Here is a 19,732-nt window from a genome sequence, read left to right on the forward strand (position 1 = left end):
GGGAATCTCCAATACACTGAGCTTTGTAGACCATGCCAAGTGCTCCTACTGTGACTCGGGGTATAGGAAACATCTACAAGAGGCAGATGTTGTGAGACAAGCATATATTAGTGGCTGGTGAAAGAGAGAGTATAAGTAGGTACAAGATTTCATTGTGAGTCAATGGAACTATTCTAAAATAAAATTATGGCGAGGATTCCAGAACTCTGTACAAATACTGAAAAAAAATGTAGTGGAAAAAAGTGAAAGTTATGATATGCAAATTTTATCTCAATAAAGCTGTTTTAATAAAAGAACACCCAGGGCCTTTTCAGAGAAAAACTGAAGCCCAGTAGACCTTGACAGGAAATAATATTTGGCTCATTAAAATAGTGCATGTCCTTGGTTAGATACCTAGGCCTCAGGCATCCGATTATTTACATCGTCTTGTTTTCAGTGGAGAAAAGAGGTCTCTAAATTCACCGCAGAATGAATGAATGAATGAATGAATAATAAATTCACAGTCCAACTCTGGGACACAATTTTGCTGCCACTCACTAGAGGGCACTATTATGCCATTGCCTTTGGAACTATTATTGGCTGTAGCCAATAATGTCCTAGTGTTCTGAAACACTGACAGGTTAGTCCATGTGAATGTCCTACGCCATAACTGGGCCTCACTGTACTGGTAGTAACTGTTGGTCTTTCAGATCCTGTAAGAGAATGCTAGACAGTAAGAGGGTCTATTTCTTCCTATATCTATTGAGGGATTCTATTATGTGACAACACCCATTATATTCACCCAGAGTTGCATAGTGCCTATGAGCTCTTGGTCTATAATTTAAAAAAAGAAAAAAAAAGATCACATGGAAATTGAGCATTCAGGGATAATGGAATACTCCCTGCTGGCCTTCAATGAGTCTTGGTGGGAGACAGAGATAGGGACCTTGTAAAGTGGTTCTGCATTGTCAGCAGATACTGAGACAAGTTATCTCTCACATATTTCCCTGACTGGAGAGGTTCAGGTTCGGCAGCTATAGAGCTTGGGGCAAAGGAGAAATGCAGTTAGGCAGCTAGGTGGAGGAAAACGAGAAAGGCCTTGTATAATGATGGTATGGGCAGAGTTGAGCAATTTGGCATTTGGTTCACTCTCAAGGTTCTAAATGGAAAAAGCAAAAAAGCAATCACAGGTTCATCACTCTACTCTGAAGGATCTAGAATCCAAATTTCTGCGGAATCATAAATATTTTGACGCTGACTTTGATGCCTGAAGTGGAAAACTTTTTACCTGACCTCATGGGATGAACTATTTGTATGCAATTATTCAGACTATGGCACATAAAAACACAGATATGATATATCTATATGTATTACATGTATATATGTTTACTAATAGCTAGTAATACATGCATATATACATATATGCATATGTGCATATATACACATATACATATATGTTTATATCATATATACATATGTACACATATTACTAGCTACTAGTAAGCAATGTTACTGGTTACTAGTACAAAAACGGATGAGTATGTGTATATACACATAAATATATTTTTTCTTTGAATCTTATATGAAGACTGTATTTAGACTTGAGTGTCCTAATTGTGATTATGAAAACATCCCAGATCCTCTCCCTCTCACCACAAAAAAATCCCCACATTTGAAAATATGAAATACTTCAGGTCCCAAACATTTTGTATAAGAAATACTGAACCAGTGTATTAAGTTATGAGGATCCGTAATAGTCTTCAGAAAAGACAGAAGACTAGTTTGGGAGCAGTACCAGAAAGTATGCTAGTTTCAGTCAGAAAAATGAGGGGGGGGAAGGCCTTGCCAAAGATTTGACTGTAAGCCAAAGGCGCAATAGTGTTTTAAGAGTGAAGCTGATGAGGGCTAACTTCAAAGCTTCATACTCAGTTATAATATCAGGAACATTTTCCTTGAACACAATAGGATAAGAAAAAAATTGAAAAAAACATAGTTCACTATTCGTAATTCCTTTCTGATAACTGTGGCAGAAAAAATGTTTTCAAAGATCTTATTTACTGTGATTAATAACCATGTCTCCCAGTATCCTAAACTTTTATGTTTCACAGCATTCTTCCGATGTTTCCATGTTTTTGGAAAAAGTAATTGCCATTAACTTCTACTTTGATTTATTCATCATGAGCAAAATGGAAATGATTCCTTGGAATAATGCCACCCACTCCCAGATTAAACAAGTGTGGGTATCTGTGTGCATGTCCTTCCTTCCATGACCACAATGTCTTTGCATGGAGAAGGCCTCATAGGACTGTCCTTTACCTATGGCTACAGGGAAAGCCTGCATTTACATGTGGCTGATCTGAACTCTGGAATTACAAGAGGTTTATGAAACTCACATATTCCCTTGCTCTCATAAATTGAGGACTAGCAAGTTTATGGGTGCTGTCACTATTGTCATTTCTGAGTTTATTTTGTTGGAAATTCACAGGGCTCCAAGGTAAAGTATCTGAGCATCTGAGCATTGGCAGAGAAAATAAGAAAAGAGCGTGCTTCCTTAAAGCACAAGATTTCTCTTGGATGCTTTGCCTAACAACATCTTCGACTCTGAGATCAGAGGAAGTCTCTCCTTATCAAATGAGCTGGGACATGTTTCCCATCCTCTCTTTTCTGGAAGATTTAGTGTGGAATTTGGTTTATTTCCCAGTCGAGATTTATTTCATGGGTGTTTGTTCAGAATTTACTTCAGTGTTACTCTAGAGGAAATGTGTTTTCTTTTTTTTTAATTAAAAAAATTGTTATCATAGAGGTAATATCAGACTTATGTAGCTTACAGCTACATGTCAGGTAAAGAGTACAGTTCATTTTGGATAATGCCAGCCCTTCCCTTTCTTTCTCCAATTTTTCCCTCCTGTCCCCACCCACAAGTTGTATAGTTCTTTTTCAACACAGTGTCTGGTGAGTACCACTGCTGCAATTGATCACCCTTTGTCCTTCTATTTCTGTACTTCCCCTCCCAAAGACAAATAAAGAAACAAGGCAAAAAAGAAAAAAAACCAGCAACAGAGAGAAAAACCTCTTGTTTCCATTTCCTGGAGTTCATTTCGATAAGTATTATTTTATATGATCAGAGGTACATAGGCATTGTACCTTTGTTTTCCTCCCCTAAGAGTTGCCTGCTTTCGTCTCATTGTGTGTCAACGGCTAGAGTCCTGTATAATTTATCGTGTCTGGGTTTATTTTAGATTTAGCTTCCGCATATGAGAGAAAGCATATGCAGTTTGTCTCTGAGCTTGGCTTACCTTACTTCACATGATTTTGTTTCAGGTCCATTCATTTCTCTACAAATGACATAATATTATTCTTTTTAATGACTGTGTAAAATTCCATTGTGCATACACACCGCATATTTTTTGGGATCCACTCCTCTATTGTAGAGCACCTGGGCTGTTTTCATAACTTGGCTATTGTGAATAGTGCAGAAATGAATATGGATGTGCAAGTGGAATTTGTTTTCTAGAAGGCAGCTGTTGATGCGCCCTTTTCTCTATCATTCACCTGGAGAAGCTTCACTTTGATCTAAAAGTTCATGTGACCTCTCTGAGTCTTGCTACAACACACTCAGTCCTATCAGAAAGATCTGGGCTACAAATACAGTTTATCTCCTGATTTTTTTTTATATAGACATCATTGCTTAAGAATATGTTTTTGATTTTTTTCAAAGAAATAGTTGCACAGCTGTGCAGCAGAAAGTTCAGTTTCTCAAACTCACTAAATAAATGCAGCCCCCACCTAAACCAATAATGGCACACACGTCCGAACCATTTTCATATGATTTCCGTTTCCAGTGATTATAATCACACAAGAGCTGAACGGAAACTGGGAGCTTTATTTCATGATAGAAGGAGAGAGCAGCGAGCGCTTCACCTAATTGGCTGCTGAGTTCCTGGCAGAGGACAGCCTCCCTCCATGTTTCTTAAAAGAAAGGGTGAGAGCTGTTAGCAGGGAAACTCCTTGTCCCAGCACTTCTGACTTCCAGGATGCCCTGCTCTGCTGCCTGACCCTACTGGCATTGCTCAAACACGGACTTCGCATGTCAAAGTCCAGTCTCCAAAGTCATGTCCACTTGGGAAAAACAGGGTTCGTTTCATACTTTCGACACTTGTAGTCTCTGCTTAAGTCAGTGGAGCTTCTATAAGGAAGCTGTAGAGTTAGATTTATTAAGATGACAGAGCCTTGAAGACATCTAGATGCTTTAATGGTCATACTTAATAATAATAATAATAATAACAATAATATTGATGGGCCAGCCATAAGGGATCAAAGGTTCCCAGAAAGAAATAAGCATCCTGGGTACCAAGAAGGAAAACAGCTCAAGGAATTCCTCCAAGCCAGCCTGTCTTGAGATGCTTACAACTCCATTTTAGCCTGCCTTGGTTTTTTGTTTTTTTACATTGTTTGGGGGGCATTTTATTAAGCCCATGGATTCCTCAGACAGCTACACAGCAACCTAGTGAAAATAAAGCAGGAAAGAAAATATTCGCTGTACAATAGGGTAAGGAAAAAGAATATCCATTGTGGCGAGACTCAGGAAACCTCAGGTCTGTATAAATCTGCCTAAAGGGAAAAGGTGGAGGAGATCTTTCTCAAAGGGCTGATAGCATCTTCAATCTTCTGGGGAAAGGGAAGGTCGAGTTGCCTCTTGGTTCCAGAAATACAAGATCTATAGCCTTGAACCCTAGAATCAAAACAGACCAGGGATGAATAATCACCTATGACCTTGCACAATTTCCTGACCTCTTCATTCAGTTTCATACCTGTTTCATACATATGCCATCTACAGTAGCAATGTGACACTATAGGAACAAATAGGATAAAGAGAAGACTTGGTATGTTACAAAATAAGCATGTGGTCCATGATGAATATTATTGTCACATGAGACATCCTTATTGTTGTTACTAAGAATCGTAGGGAGAAACCACAGGAGTAATTGTGGCTTTGTGGTTGCCACAAGCAACTGATGTGGAAGATGAAGGGAAACACATCCAAGAGTTTGACCGCTCTAACATTTTCCAGTTAAGAATGTCCCCAAATTTCTCTGGGTGTAGTTTCTTTTTCTGTGAAGTTAGGAAAAATTAGAATAAAAGCTGCAGGGAGATGATGGACAGAGCTATTGTGCTAAGAATTATTACATTTTATATGTTATTTATAACTGAACTGATCAGCCCTCTTTCTTGTTTCTCTGGTTCCTGAGTCCAATCTCAGCCATTGGAAGCTCCCCATCACAAAGGGGAAAGTTGACTATAACCTCTTATTTAATTCCTTCGAGCTTTATATTTATTTAGTTTTATAATATTTTAAGTAGATGTACAAGGAATTGCCACTTAACAAAGCAGTTTATGATTGCACTATATATTAATCAATGTCACCCTGCTTCACATTCTCACCCATCTCTCTCAACTTATCCCTTCCCTTAATTTTCTTAATTTTGTCAGATATACATTGAATTTTTGACTGCATTCTCCCCCGATCCTAATTCTCCACTTCATCTAACCCTCTGTCCTTGACCCCATCCCACATCTTGCAAGCACCTGTTTCCTGGTGCTTATTTTGTTGAGCTTTGATATTGCCTTTTTAAGGAATGACACTACTTGAGTTGTCCTTTGAATCTACCTTATTTCAGGTAACACATGTGTAAATCCATATGTACCAGCCAATATATATTTACTTTATATTTACTATATTTATATATTTACTTTATATTTACTATATTTATAGGCGAATTCAAGCTTCCATATGTGAGGAAAAGCATACAACCTTTGTATCTCTGTGCCTGACTCACTTCATTTAATATACTTTTATCCAAGTCTCTCTATTTCCTTACGAATGGTGCAATATTCTTTCTAATGGATGAATAAAATTTTATTATGCATGTAAATCACATTTTTCTTGATCCATTTGTCCCTTGAAGGGTATCTGGGCTGATTCCATACCAGAGTACAGTGAATCATACTGCAATGAACATAGTTGTGCTGGTGGTTTTACTGTATCCGGATCTGTAATATTTTGGACCATCCCTCAGGAGTGGGGATGGTGCATCATAGGGGAGCTATATGTTTAATTTCTAGAAGAAACTCCATACTTCTATCTAGAATGTTTAAACAAGTTTACATTCCTACCAACAGTGTATTAGGGTTCCCTTTTGGACACTTCAGCCTAACATCTGTTATTGTTTTCTTGAGAAAGGCCATTTTAATTGGGGTTAGGTGACAGTATCAGTTTCTGTCCATACCATTGTGGCTCTCAGCTGAAGGCTGTAGCACTGTTCTATGTTATAGACAAGCAGGATGTTAGAAACTTACACTGTATGGTTTGAGTGCAGTGCAGTCTCAGATTGGTGCACAGACCTTTGTCCCTTGTCCTGGGCTCCCTTAGTGCCAGCCTCTGCCAGTCAGTAGAAGGCTGGATTCTCTCTTGTCTGGTACAGGCTGAGATTGATATGGTCTCTGAGATTGGATGATAGCATTTTGTCCTTTGCTCCTACTTGGTCCCCTTCCTTTCTATGACCCAATGCCTGCCTCTGAGATTGGGGTTCAAATCTCCTTTAAGGCTTCTCGTTGGTTTTTTTAGGGTTGTGGGGTGAGCATATGAGGTGTTTGGGTCTCTATAATCTCCTTCCTGGGTTTCTCCTGTGAGATAGTTTTCTGTGTTTCACTGTAGTTCCTTGCCTGAGTCTGGGTGTATTGGATCATGGTGAGATCTTTTTAATTGCAGCGCAATTTTGGCAGTTTATTGAATTCTGTGAAGTTTCCAGAGTAGGTGTGTGTCACTTACCTTCCTTCCTCCACCCGTGGCATCTGAGTGGCCTGGCAACATGGTATCACAGTAGCCCCATATCACCTGTGAACAAGTTCAGTCATTCAGAAAACCAGGAACAAGGAAGACTGCGAGGTGATTTCAGTAGCGTGGCCTCGGTTCTCCTTGGCTTGTTTATATAGTCTTCTCAGATTGAGAAGTCTGTCTGAGTCCCTGGGCAGGAGAATAAAAGCAGAGAAATCCTTTTCGCCTGAGGGGAGAACCACACTTGCACACTGAGTATCTTGTGTTCAGGCAATGTCTTGCCAGCTAAGTTGTACCTGTTTGCAGAGGTCCTCAGATCGTTTCCTCAGAGGCAGGTCTGCATGGATTCGTCTGTCACCAAGCCTACATCTGGGAGCATGAAATGACTATAAAGCACAAGAACTATTTTTTAAAAGTATTACAGCTTCCAAGAATCCAAAAATAGTGGAAGTCTTCGAAATAGAAGATACTGGAAGCTGCACTAATTCTTTGTCACTTCCCATACTATGCTAATTTCAATCATGCAAAATATTGGCAATCCTGCCCTTGGTTGGCATGGTCACACAGGCAATTATAAATTACAGACAAAAATAAAAGCATCTTACATGTGTTTGCCAAATTGTATTGTCCAACTTTATCAACCATGTAATTTACTTGGGAGGGATTGTTTTTTTTTTCTGAAAAACAATAATAGATAAAATTCATTATGTATGTGAAATCCCTGATCTCTGTGTTTTCCAACTGCTTTGAAGGTGGGAACAGTCATCCTGGGGATAATCCCCAGTTTGTTTTTTATTTATTTTTTTGGTTGTTACTCTGGTAAGCCTCTCAGTGTAAATTCACACTCAGAATTGTTTAATTCCAAAGTCAATAAAATTTCCATTAAGGCAAAGTGATTTTTTCCAAAGTTTCAATCCATCTTTAAAGAACCAAAAATTGTCAGACAAAAAAAAATGTGCTATGGGGAGTTTTATGAAAGTTGAATCAAATTTTCTGTTTAAAAATTGAGCCAGCTCAACTGGAACTCATTTTGATACTCAAGTAATGTATTATTAATTTGTAGGGGAGATGGCTTGCTTCCAATGACATACTTCATGTTTACTTGAAAACAGTTCTTTTTACCTTGACTTACTTAACCATGGATTTTTCTCTCATGATTTCTTATTTATTTATTTGTTTGTTTTAGCCTGACAGGCATTTCTAGACACATTTATTCAAAATTTTATCTAGTTGCCTGTTTGTTTCCTGACCAAGCTTGGAATCCTCATTAATTTGGAACACCATCAAACACAGGTGTGCTGATGCTCCCACTGCCTGCAGAGCAGACTCTTCATGTCCACACAACCTTCTAGGCACTGTTAATTTGATGGCTGCATAACCCTCAAACACTGTGAGGTCATTGACCAGCTTGCTCATTGACAATTAGAAGTCAATTGTGATAAAGAACTCCAAGATGGTGGAAACTGTGCCAAAGTGCACAGTTGAATATGATCTGAAGCTCCCATTAGGATCATACTCCAAAATAAAGTATATGTATAAGAATCTATATAATGGTTGGTAGGGAGAAAAATGTTCTGCAGATATTGATTTCTTCTTTTGAGTCTCTGAATGATATACGTGCGATAAAAGAAGTGTTAATTCAAGAAAAACAGTCTAAGGGATCATGTTGTGTGTCAACTCCTTTAGATTTTCTGAGTTATATCTCAGAATAAGATAGGGGATTTTAAATTTTAATATGCAGAGAAGCTTGACAAGTGATTGTCTTCTCTGAGACAAGAAACTCTAGGGTTTTACAAGTTACATTCCAGAGTTTCCTGAAGGGCTTCAATTTTTTTTTTAAACTACATTTCTTTAGCCTAGCTCATGATACTGGGACAAAAATCATGTATTTTGAACCAGTCTAACTTTTTGAGGATGATGAGTCTTGAGTCTCATATGACCTTGGTGCAAATTTCAATTTGATGGCTTACTAGCTATATGAACATAGGAAAGGCATGCCATTTCTAAATGCATAGATATGCACATATCCATGCATATGTCATCTATATAGAGATGATTGCATGTATGAATGATGTATATAAATAGGTATCTATATGTAAAATGTATAAAAATAAGTGTCTATCTATATAAATATAGGTATCTACGTATTAAAAGGTTTAGAACCTGTCTAAGATTACATATTATATATTTCATATATTATATTATCAATATATAACTGAAAAGTAAGTATATGTAACGATAAGATAAGATAGACTTCCTGAAGAGGAAATAAGAATGGCCAATAAATGAATGAAGAAATGATAAATGTCTCTGGCCATAAAAGAAATGCAACTCAAAACAACACTGAGATTCTACCTCACACCACTTAGAATGGCCATTATCTGAACCCCAAAACAGGAATACAAGTGGTTTTTTTCTTTCTTGCTATTGTTTTTAATGTACTTACAATGCACTATGTGATTCTCTTGTTTCTTTTGTATGTTCTTCCCCCACAGTATAAGCCCTGTTTTCACTGTATCTGATTCCAGTGTCCTGCATCTTGCATATACATTTTTCTAATTTGGGGAGGGGAAGGGATATAACAAAATGCTTAAATAAGGATGCAGGTTGACCCATTGTAACAATGAGATGTACAAGATACTATGTTGAAAATGAACTTTACAATTTCGGGGTGGGGGTAGAGGGAGAAGTTGGGGAGGTGGGGAGGAAAGGGATGGTAGGAAAAAAAAAGGAGGAGGTAACAATGCTCAAAAGGAAATGTACTCATTACCCTATTCCTGTAATTGTAACCCCTCTGTACAGTATTTTTACAATAAAATATATTTGGAAAGAAAAAAAAAGAATGGCCATTATCAAGAAAACTAATAATAACAGATCCTGGAGAGGCTGTGGTCAAAAGGGAACACTATACTACACTGTCAGTTGGAATGTAAACTTGTTCAACTACTCTGCAAAGCAGTATGGAGGTTTCCCAAAAGGCTAAACTTAGAGCTCCCCTATCATTCAGCAATTCCACTCCTGGGTATTTACCTAAATGACCACAAACAAAGCCACACTAAAGCTACCAGCACAACTATGTTCATTGCAGTATTATTTACCATTGCCAAAGCCTGGAATCAACCCAGATGCCCCTCAGTAGATGAATGGATCAAGAAAATGTGGTATATATACACAATGGAACTCCATGCTTCCATCAGCAAGAATGACATTACCCCATAGAAAGATTTGGAAAACATTATATGAAGTGAAAAAAAGACAGATTCAAAGAAACATGGGATGCCTGATTTTCCTCATTTGTAATAATTAGTACACATCTAGGATAGTTCTAGCAGAGGATCATAATAGCTTAATAGTTATGTACATATGACCTTATAAAATGATGCTAATAGAAATAAATACAAGATAGGGAAACAAGAAGTTTTGCACCCCTCTTTTAGTGTACTGTATGCAGTTATTTATTTTTTCTTTCATTCATCCCTCTTTGGTTTACCTCCTGTCATCACTGTTTCTGATTTTTTATTGTATATAAGTTTATCTGATTTGATGATGGGAAGGGAAATCTCAGAAATGATGAGGCAAAGGACAAAGGGTGAACCAATGTAACAGTGATACTCACTAGGCACTATTTTGGAAAAGAACTTTATAACTTGGAGGAGAGGAGTGTGGGGGGAAAGCAGGAGAAAATGAGGGAGAGGGTAACACTGCTTAACATAAAATATACGTTTATCTTACTTATGTAACTGTAACCCCTTTGTATATCACTTATACAATAAAAAATCTGATTAACATTAAAAAAATAAAACTAAAAGGTTTTGACCAGTCCAAGAGCATGTATTTTCATGTATTATATTATTAATTTATAACTAATGAGTAAGAACATGTAATTATACATATTTATTTACACATAATTATGCATAGCTACCATTTATAACAATATACTATATATTATTTTATTATGTATTGCATATGATATATAATATTTATTATAGATGATATAGCACATGAGAAAATATATAATGTATCACATACTATATATGTGAACAAAGGAAGAGCTTAATACATGAAACTCCACTTAAAAATACCTATTTTTAGCTAGGTATCCATAGCTCAGCCTATAATCCTGTCTACTCAGGGGGCTGAGATCTGAGGACTGTGGTTTCAAGCCAGCCTGGACAGGAAAGTCAGTGAAACTCTTATGTCCAATAAACTACCATATAAAAAACAGGAAATGGAGCTTTGTCTCTATTGGTAGAGAACTTGCTTTGAGCAAAAGAAGCTGAGACAGCACCCAGGCCCTGAGTTCAAGCCCTAGCATTGGCAAAAATCAATCAACTAATTAAAACTATCTATGTGTATATTTTTTCCTGTTTGCTCTTTACTTTGTTTTCTAGAGAACATAAAAGAAATTCTCTCAATACATCTTGCTGAAGTGGATTATGAAGGAGCAAATGATTGAGCTGTGTCCCCAGAGCCAAGGAAATACTCTCAAGCCTACTGTTTCCATCCTCCAAAACCATACCACCTCTCTAGAGCTGAAAGGTTGCCTTCTTTATGAAATTATCCTTTCTGCTCATCCCAGAGTTCAAAAGAGAGCATCTTCAGATTATTTGATGATCTATTGAACATAAACAGTTACTTTAACTTTCTTAGAAAGAACACCTACCTTCTCCCAACATAACTTTAAAGAGGACTTTTAAATGTTTGGTTTTTTTTTTTTTTTTGAGAAACTGCATGTTGCTGTAAATAATTTTGTTCACAATATTTTCTACTTTGAACATCTCTATTTTTCTTTTCCAGTCAATTTTCTACTTAGAAACCACTCACAGCTTTTTATAGTTGAAAGTTCTATCTTTGGTGCTTGGAGGCTTTCCGGGGGGAGAGGGAGCATGTAGAATGTGTGATGTTTTTAGATGACTGTGTGGAAAAAGGGAAGATGGACCCAGAGTTGTGGTCTTGTCCCTGTGGGTGCTCCAGGAGACAGCTTAGTAAATGGAGAATGTGATTTCAGCCTTTTTCTGCTGATACTCTCCAGGGCAGAATTGGTATATTTAGTGAAGTCCAATTATACTTCATTCTGTGTCATGTGGTATATAAATTCTTCCTGAACTTCATTTATTTTGATAACATGTTGCAAAATTTTACATGATATCTTTTTCCAGGGAGTGATGCAGATTGTCATGATAAAAGAATTTAGCAAAAGTCATCAACACATAGGTGTAGAAGAACTGATTAACGATCACAGTGATAGTGGGGAACACCACTATCTTTAACTACTTCTTTCTTTTTTTTTTTTTAAAGCTTTCTTGGAAGAGTTATTTTGTCTTTTTGAAAAAAGAATTCTTTATTATTAGTTTTGTTTATGTGATACTGAGGAATCAAACCCAGGGATCCTGCATGCTAGGCAAGCACATTACCACTAAGCCACATTCCCAGCCTTATTACTTCTTTCTTACAAGTCTGCAGTTCTTCCCATCAACCACTTGATTTTGTCTAAAGTTTGTCACCTGTTTTGAACAACTGGATAATAATAGAGAGATGAAACCATGAAGTTGTTCTTGTGCTGAGAAGGGCATCTATAACTAATGGGATCATTTTTACTTCTGTGGTATGGATTCTGGTACAATGCCTTAGGAGCAATCCGTGTCTCATCTGTGCATTGAAATACGTGTAGATCTGTTCATCTCCTTAGGACAACTTGCTTTTTCAAGGAAAGAAACAAGTTTTTATTTCCTTTATATTCTATACAATGCTTTGCCTATATTAGGACCTTGCTATGTATTTAGTAAGATTTCAACAGATCAGTGTCACAGTACTAAAATTGGAGAAAGCTAGTGGGTAGGCCATGAAGTATGACTCTGTTTTTGACTTCATGAATTAATGCTCATGACATGTTCAGCAGCAGCAGCTCAGTGAATCATTTATGTCACTAATTCATGCTCTTACCATATGTAATATTTAGCTAGAGATGAATAATAACAAGTTAACATTTCAAGCCTCTAATTTCAACTTGTTTTGCTTCTGAAAATTAACCTTATGGCTTTTATGTATCATTCAGATGAATATAGACTCAGAACTCATCAATACCCTTCCTAAAATGCAATTAGTTGCTGAATAAATTGTGTGTGTATATATAGATATGTATGTGTGTGCTTATATATATATACACACAAAATAAACATCCATAGTTTTCAAAGAACACTTATTCTACTTTAGTGTTTATTCTTCTTGGGCAAAATTATACTGCACCTTTGGTATTTGAGATGATTTAGAAATTTTAATGATTTATTGCTTGCACAGCGAGAATATCTTTGGTCATATTTTTTCTCATGTAACTGGTGAAACATTTTCCCAGTCATTTATCTATTGAATGGCCATTGCTCTGTTCACATAAACATTATAATTAGCAATTCAATATGTCTCCTTTATCTAGAATCGATTAATTATAGTATTTGGTAATGTGCTGTACTCCTTTTTGGGGCCTGCCTCCTGTTTGATGAATAGTTGTGCAAAAAACATAAGCAACTTCCAAGTTTCTCTATATTCTGTCATCACATAAGGCTTTGCAAGAAATGCAGTATTTTAACACAAATAGCGTGTGTTTGGATACATAATTCATTTAAAAATAAAACATTGAAATTATTTTTGTTATGTTTCTAATATTTTAGGATAAAACACCATATTATTAACTACTTAATCATGTCTTTAGTAAATGCTGACTAGAGCTTCAACAGAATACTATGTTCAAGGAATGTGGAAAATAATCAGGAAGCAATCTGCATTTTTACAGAAGGCATGATGTCATCAGTAAGATATGCAGACTCAAAATCTTACGATATTCACCATGACTTCTGAGTTACTTAGGAAGGGAAAAGAGGGGTTTGGCTTAATGCTACATGAGGGCAGATCAAAGTAGGAAAGAATGAACAAAGAGTAAAAGGAATTAGAAAAAGTTGAGAAGCTGTTTTGATTACTATGGCTTTGTAGTAGAGTTTGAAATTTGGTATTGATATTCCTCTAGCACTGTTCTTTCTGTTAAGGATCGTTTATGCTATTTGGGGTCTTTTATTGTTCCATATGAATTTTTGGATTGCTTCTTCTATTTCCTTGAAGAGTGAGGTTGGAATATTGCTAGGTATCGCACTGAATTTGTAGATAGCCTTGGGAAGTATTGCCATTTTCACGATGTTGATCCTTCCAATACAGGATCATGGGAGGTTTTTCCACTTCCTAAGTTCTGTTTTGATTTCCTTTTTCAGGTTTTTAAAGTTTTCATCATAGAGGTCCTTCACTTCTTTGGTTAAGTTAATTCCTAGGTATTTTATTTTTTGTGGGGCTATTACAAATGGAGTTGCTTTCCTGATTTCAGGTGCGTTCTTCTCATTGTTGGCATACTGAAAAGCCACTGATTTTTGACAAGAAGAGACCTCAGGAGCAACGGAATAGAATTGAAAACCCAGAAATGAACCTACACACCTATAGCCATCTAATCTTTGATAAGGGAGCTAAAAAATAGAATGGAAGAAAGACAGCCTCTTCAGTAAATGATGCTGGCAAAATTGGTTAATCACTTGGAGAAAACTAAAGCTAGATCCTTATATATTACCCTGCACCAGAATCAACTCCAAATGGATCAAAGACCTTGGAGTCAAAGCAGACACCCCGAAAACATTACAGGACGGAATAGGAGAAACCCTAGGTCTCCTTGGCACAGGCTGAAATTTTCTTAATAGAGACCCAGAAACAACAAATCAAAGAAAGGTTGGACAAATGGGATTGCATGAAGTTGCAGAGCTTCTGCATGGCAAAGGACATAGCTAGCAAGATCCATAGAAAGCCCACAGATTGGGAGAAGATCTTCACTAGCCATACAACAGACAAGGGTCTCATATCTAAAATATACCTGGAACTCAAAAAATTAAATCCTCCAACAACAAATCTTCAAAGAAACAACTGCCCAATAAATAAGTGGGCTAAAGACTTACAGAGAAACTTCTCCGAAGAGGAAAGAAGGATGGCCAATAGACACATGAAGAAATGCTCAACCTTCCTAGCCATAAAAGAAATGCAAAGCAAAATAACACTGAGATACTACCTCACCCCAGATAGAATGGCTAAGAACTTTAATAACAACAGATACTGGAAGGGAGGTGGACAGAGGGGAACCCTACTGCATTGTTGGTGGGAGTGTAAACTTGTTCAACCACTTTGGAAAGTAGTATGGAGGTTCCTCAAAAGACTCCACATAGAGTTCCTCTATGATCCAGCAATCCCACTTTTGGGCATTTACCCAAATGATCACAAACAAGACCATACTAAAGCTACCAGCATGACTATGTTTATTGCAGCCTTATTTACCATAGCTAAGATATGGAACCAACCCAGATGCCCCTCAGTAGATGAATGGATCAAGAAAATGTGGTATATAGACACAATGGAATTCTATGCCTCCAGCAGAAAGAATGACATTGCCTCATTTGTTAGGAAATAGAAAGACTTGGAAAAAATTATATTAAGTGAAGTAAGCCAGACCCAAAGAAACATAGGTCCCATGGTTTCCCTTATTTGCAATAACTAGTATATGTCTGAGACAAGCAGAACAGATCAGATAAGATGATGTTAGGCAAAATGAATCCCAAGATAAGGACTCAAGTGTTTTTTTTCTTTCTTGCTTTGTTTCTAACATCTTTATAAGGTGATTGTTTTGTTGCTTTGTATGTCCCTCCCCCATGGTATAACCTGTTTTCACTGTATTTGACATTGGTATAATTTGGGGAGGGGAAGGAAAAAAACAAATTGTTTAAATAGGGATACAGGTGGCCCCTTTGCTACAATGAGATGTACAAGATGCTATGTTGAAAAATGAACTTTACAACTTTGGCAGGAGGAGGGGTGTGTAGTGGTGGAGATGGGAGGGTGGGGACAGTAGGGGAAAAACAAAGGAGGAGGCAACAGTGTTTGATAAGATGTACTTACTACCTTGCTCGTGTAATTGTAACCCCTCTGTACAGTATTTTCACAATAAAAAAACTTATTAAAAAAAAGAAAAAGCTGAGAAGTGGGGTATTACTGAAAAAGGAAAGAAGATGTTATTAAATGGAGAGGACAGGCCACATGTAGGTCAAACATGACAGCTCAGATCGAGATAGTAGTCTATTTTCTTCAGATAATAACATGATACCACCGACTATGTACGTTTTAGGGTCACAGGTTTATTTGGTTCACATTTCTGGAGGTCAAAGGTTGACAGCCTTCTGGCTGGCCTAGTTCTGATGCATGCAGGCAAAGAGGCAGAGGGCAGACATGGTGTATGTCTTTTGGTTTCTCTTCTATTCATAAAGCCACCAGTGTTCAATTATAGAAGCTCAACTCTGACATCATTATATTACTCTTCCACCTTTAAGTACCATGGGCAGCTTACATTTTCTTGTCCTTCAAACCACACAATATACATTAAATGTCCACTATGAGTTTCAGAAAGGATAAAGCACTATTCAAATGATCGAAGTCTTGAATCAGGTACAAACAACAAAAAAAGACTGACGAACACATTTGTGGGGCATTTGTCTGGTGCTCACGAGCAGAGTGCCAAACACTTTCCTCCAGAATTAAGGTTGTGAGTTTAATATAAGCCCAGAGCATCTAGGCCTACCTCTGCTGCCAGAGAAAGAGGGTCGATGTGCAAATAAAGCACTGGAGACATTCGAGCCAAGGGGCAAAGAGAGAGTGTATTGACAGTTTGGTACACCGTTTCCAGTTTTGTCTGTCCAGATTAAGCCCTCTGGGGTTTTCTGATTACATAACAATATGAACTCATTTTTTTTAGAAGCTAATTTAAGTTTCTGTCATTTGCAAGCAAAATAATCCTTATCCTCACAAATAAAGAATGCCTTAGAATAGGAGATTTGTGCTTTTGCATTCTGAGAATGGAAAGTATAGGAATCTTTGGGGACCCAGATACGGATGATTAGGGTTTCTTTAAATAGAGAGTGTGCATAAGCAAAAAGTGAAATTTCCTTGGGAAGCCAATGAAGAGTGGAAGCCATGGAGTAACAAGTGGAAAAAGAGGCCAGGATCAAAAAACCCCCAGGAACAGCATCAACCAGGGGATGAGATTTTGCTTTCTTACATTGCTTTGTCCTTGCTTCCTTCCACCCCTTTTTAGACGTCCACATACCATTTTTGTGCCTGGGAGTAAGACTGCATTTCCGTATGGCTCTGGACATTTGTTTCCCAAACAATTATTTTCCTCTTTGTCAACTTGTGTGAGACTCCCTCACCATGTGTGTACCAAAATACTCATTGTTTCTTATGAAGCATATGCTCAGATGGTAATCAGTCCTGACTTCCATCTTGTCCACCGACATATGTATCCTTTATTACAACAATTATACATATCTGGCTCCTATAACAGGATACCATAGGTTAGTCATAGGATAGTCAGCCTAAAGAGAAAATAAGTTCTGGAGATTTGGGAGTCCAAGATCTATGTGCTGGAAGATTTACTTTCTGAGCTCTGAGGTCTCACTTCTTGGTTAATAGCTGGCCATCTTCCCACTTGGGTCCACTTATCGCAGAAAGAGAGCCACAGAGAGCCTCAGAGACTTTAGGCTAGGGTGTTGTGTATTCTCATTCAAGAACAGCTTTTGTTTCTTCAACATACTATAGGGGCCAGGTGCCGGTGGCTCACGCCTGTAATCTAAGCTACTCACGAGGCTGAGATCTGAGGATCATGGTGCAAAGCCACACTGGGCAGGAAAGACCGTGAGCCTCCTCTCTCCAATAAACCACTCAGAAGACTGGAACTGATACTGTGGCTCAAGTGGTAGAGCATTAGCCTTGAGCTGAAGAGCTGAGGGACAGTGCCCGGGCCCAGAATTCAAGCCCCACGATAAAAAAACAAAAAACAAAAAACAACCCCCCCCCAAGATACTATAAGGTTGTCAACATGCCCAGGTTCCCTCTTGGCATTTTTTGGGGGGGGATGGGGGGAAGGCAACCACAGACTCATGAAACTCATTGATTATTTCAAAAAGAGCCCAGAGATAAGGCAAAGTAGCAGCCAAGGCTTGGGACTAGGTAATGATGTATATCACTGGTTGCAGAAACAACCACTCCTTGGAATAGACAAACTGGCTTGGTAATAGTGTTGAGGTAAGACCCTCAGGAGTGAGTGTTTGAAAGTCTGGCATTAAATTTCACCTTTAAGCATACAGAGAACCAGGCAAGGAGAACTAGAGAAGATGGGAAAATGCTTAAATGTTCAATAATTGTTACCAGAATAGGAGAATGCACACAGATGTGTACCTATCTCACTGACTTGCCTTCACCTTTAACCCTAGGAAGTCAGCTCCAGACCCCAAGAGTCTCTCATCTGACTGGGGAAAAGATTTGAGCTGAAAGCTGGACCCAGAACAGGAGGGGAAGAGTGGACCATGCTGTTTCACGAGTTAACAACTTTCTGCAACTTTGCCTGAGTCTCTTGACTATGGCTGGACTTCAGCTTATGTGATGATAGTGCATGAGACAGGCAGAGCCTCGATTTTGGATACCTATAGTTCTATCCAGATGGATCCCAGTACACAGCAGTGTCATTTAGCTGTAGAACTGAGCACGGGGCTATCATGGGCTCAAGAACAGCACTTAGATTTGTATTGTCTCGACTCAGCCTTGGAGTTTTTGTGTGAGGTTATTATATGATCTCTGAAAATGTGATTCTTGGACTCCTGTTTAGTGTGGAAACTGTGGCTTACGTACACACAAGATGTCTAGTATTTTCACGGTAGGATTTTTCAGATGCTTACCATGTTAATGTTTATTGAATGATCTAAGCAGAGTAAATGACCACTGTGCTCATTAGATTGACACTGACCAATCTAACGAGAGAGGCAGAGAATTAATCCTCCACAGCATGATTCATGAATGCTTCGATGAGCAGAAAAGCTCTTTGCCTTTTCTTCACTTCACCTAAGACTCTCAAGGCCAAAAGCACATCTTAGATCTTACCTTACTGGCATATTGTTCTTATCTGGCTGGTAACATCAGGATTTGGTGAGATACTTTAACTCCTAATCTTGTTGGTGGGACAGCTCAGTCTAACATCTGGCCTTGTTTCATGATTAATTCTGTCTTGGAGCTCCAGGTTTCATTCTTCTCTTTCAGAGTCAATGCTATCCACAAACAGTCATGAACTATTTCTTTCAAATGAAGCAAAGTCCTAGGATGTGTTTAATTCATATTCTATTCCATCCTTTCATTCAATGCCCTGAAAATAATCTGCACAAATACAGATAGCAACTCTCAGCCTAGACATCCCAGCGATTGTTTTCTACTAGAAAAAGAGACAATTGCGTTCAATGGTAGCTGAGAATCATGATTCAAAGCATAATAATCCAAGAAAGTATAAACCTTTGCAGGCTGAAAGGCAGATCATTTCTCTGAGCGACAATATTTCATCATAAACAAATTATGAAAATGAACATTTTCCGATTACCTAGTAACACTTGAATTCTAATCTCTGATTTTGACACTTTACTTTCTTAACTTAGCAAGTGATTAGATCATAATAGAGTAGGGATGGAGATGCTGTAGACAGATGCTGAGATGTTTAGAAAAGGAAGAGGCACTCTGAACAAGATACATGGTGACCCAGGATGTCAGAATCACAAGGAAAGACATATAAATACAAGCTTACATTTATGCAATACTCCTGGTGAGTCACCTCCTCTGGCTTGCTAACTTGCAAATAGAATAGCTTGAGCTACTTTTGGATAAGCAAATTGAGGAAGTGGATGTTTTCATGTGTTTCCTGGCACCCCCTGGGAGGTGATTTCCACAGGGATTAACACAGGCAGCATTGCCAATCTAATCCACCCCAGCGCCATTGCTGCCACAGCTTTGTGATCTGTCCCACTTTGCCTG

Source organism: Dipodomys merriami, unplaced genomic scaffold, assembly GCF_024711535.1.
Source record: "Dipodomys merriami isolate MVZ:Mamm:240054 unplaced genomic scaffold, mDipMer1.0.p SCAF_19, whole genome shotgun sequence".
In the NCBI taxonomy this organism is placed as follows: Eukaryota; Metazoa; Chordata; class Mammalia; order Rodentia; family Heteromyidae; genus Dipodomys; species Dipodomys merriami.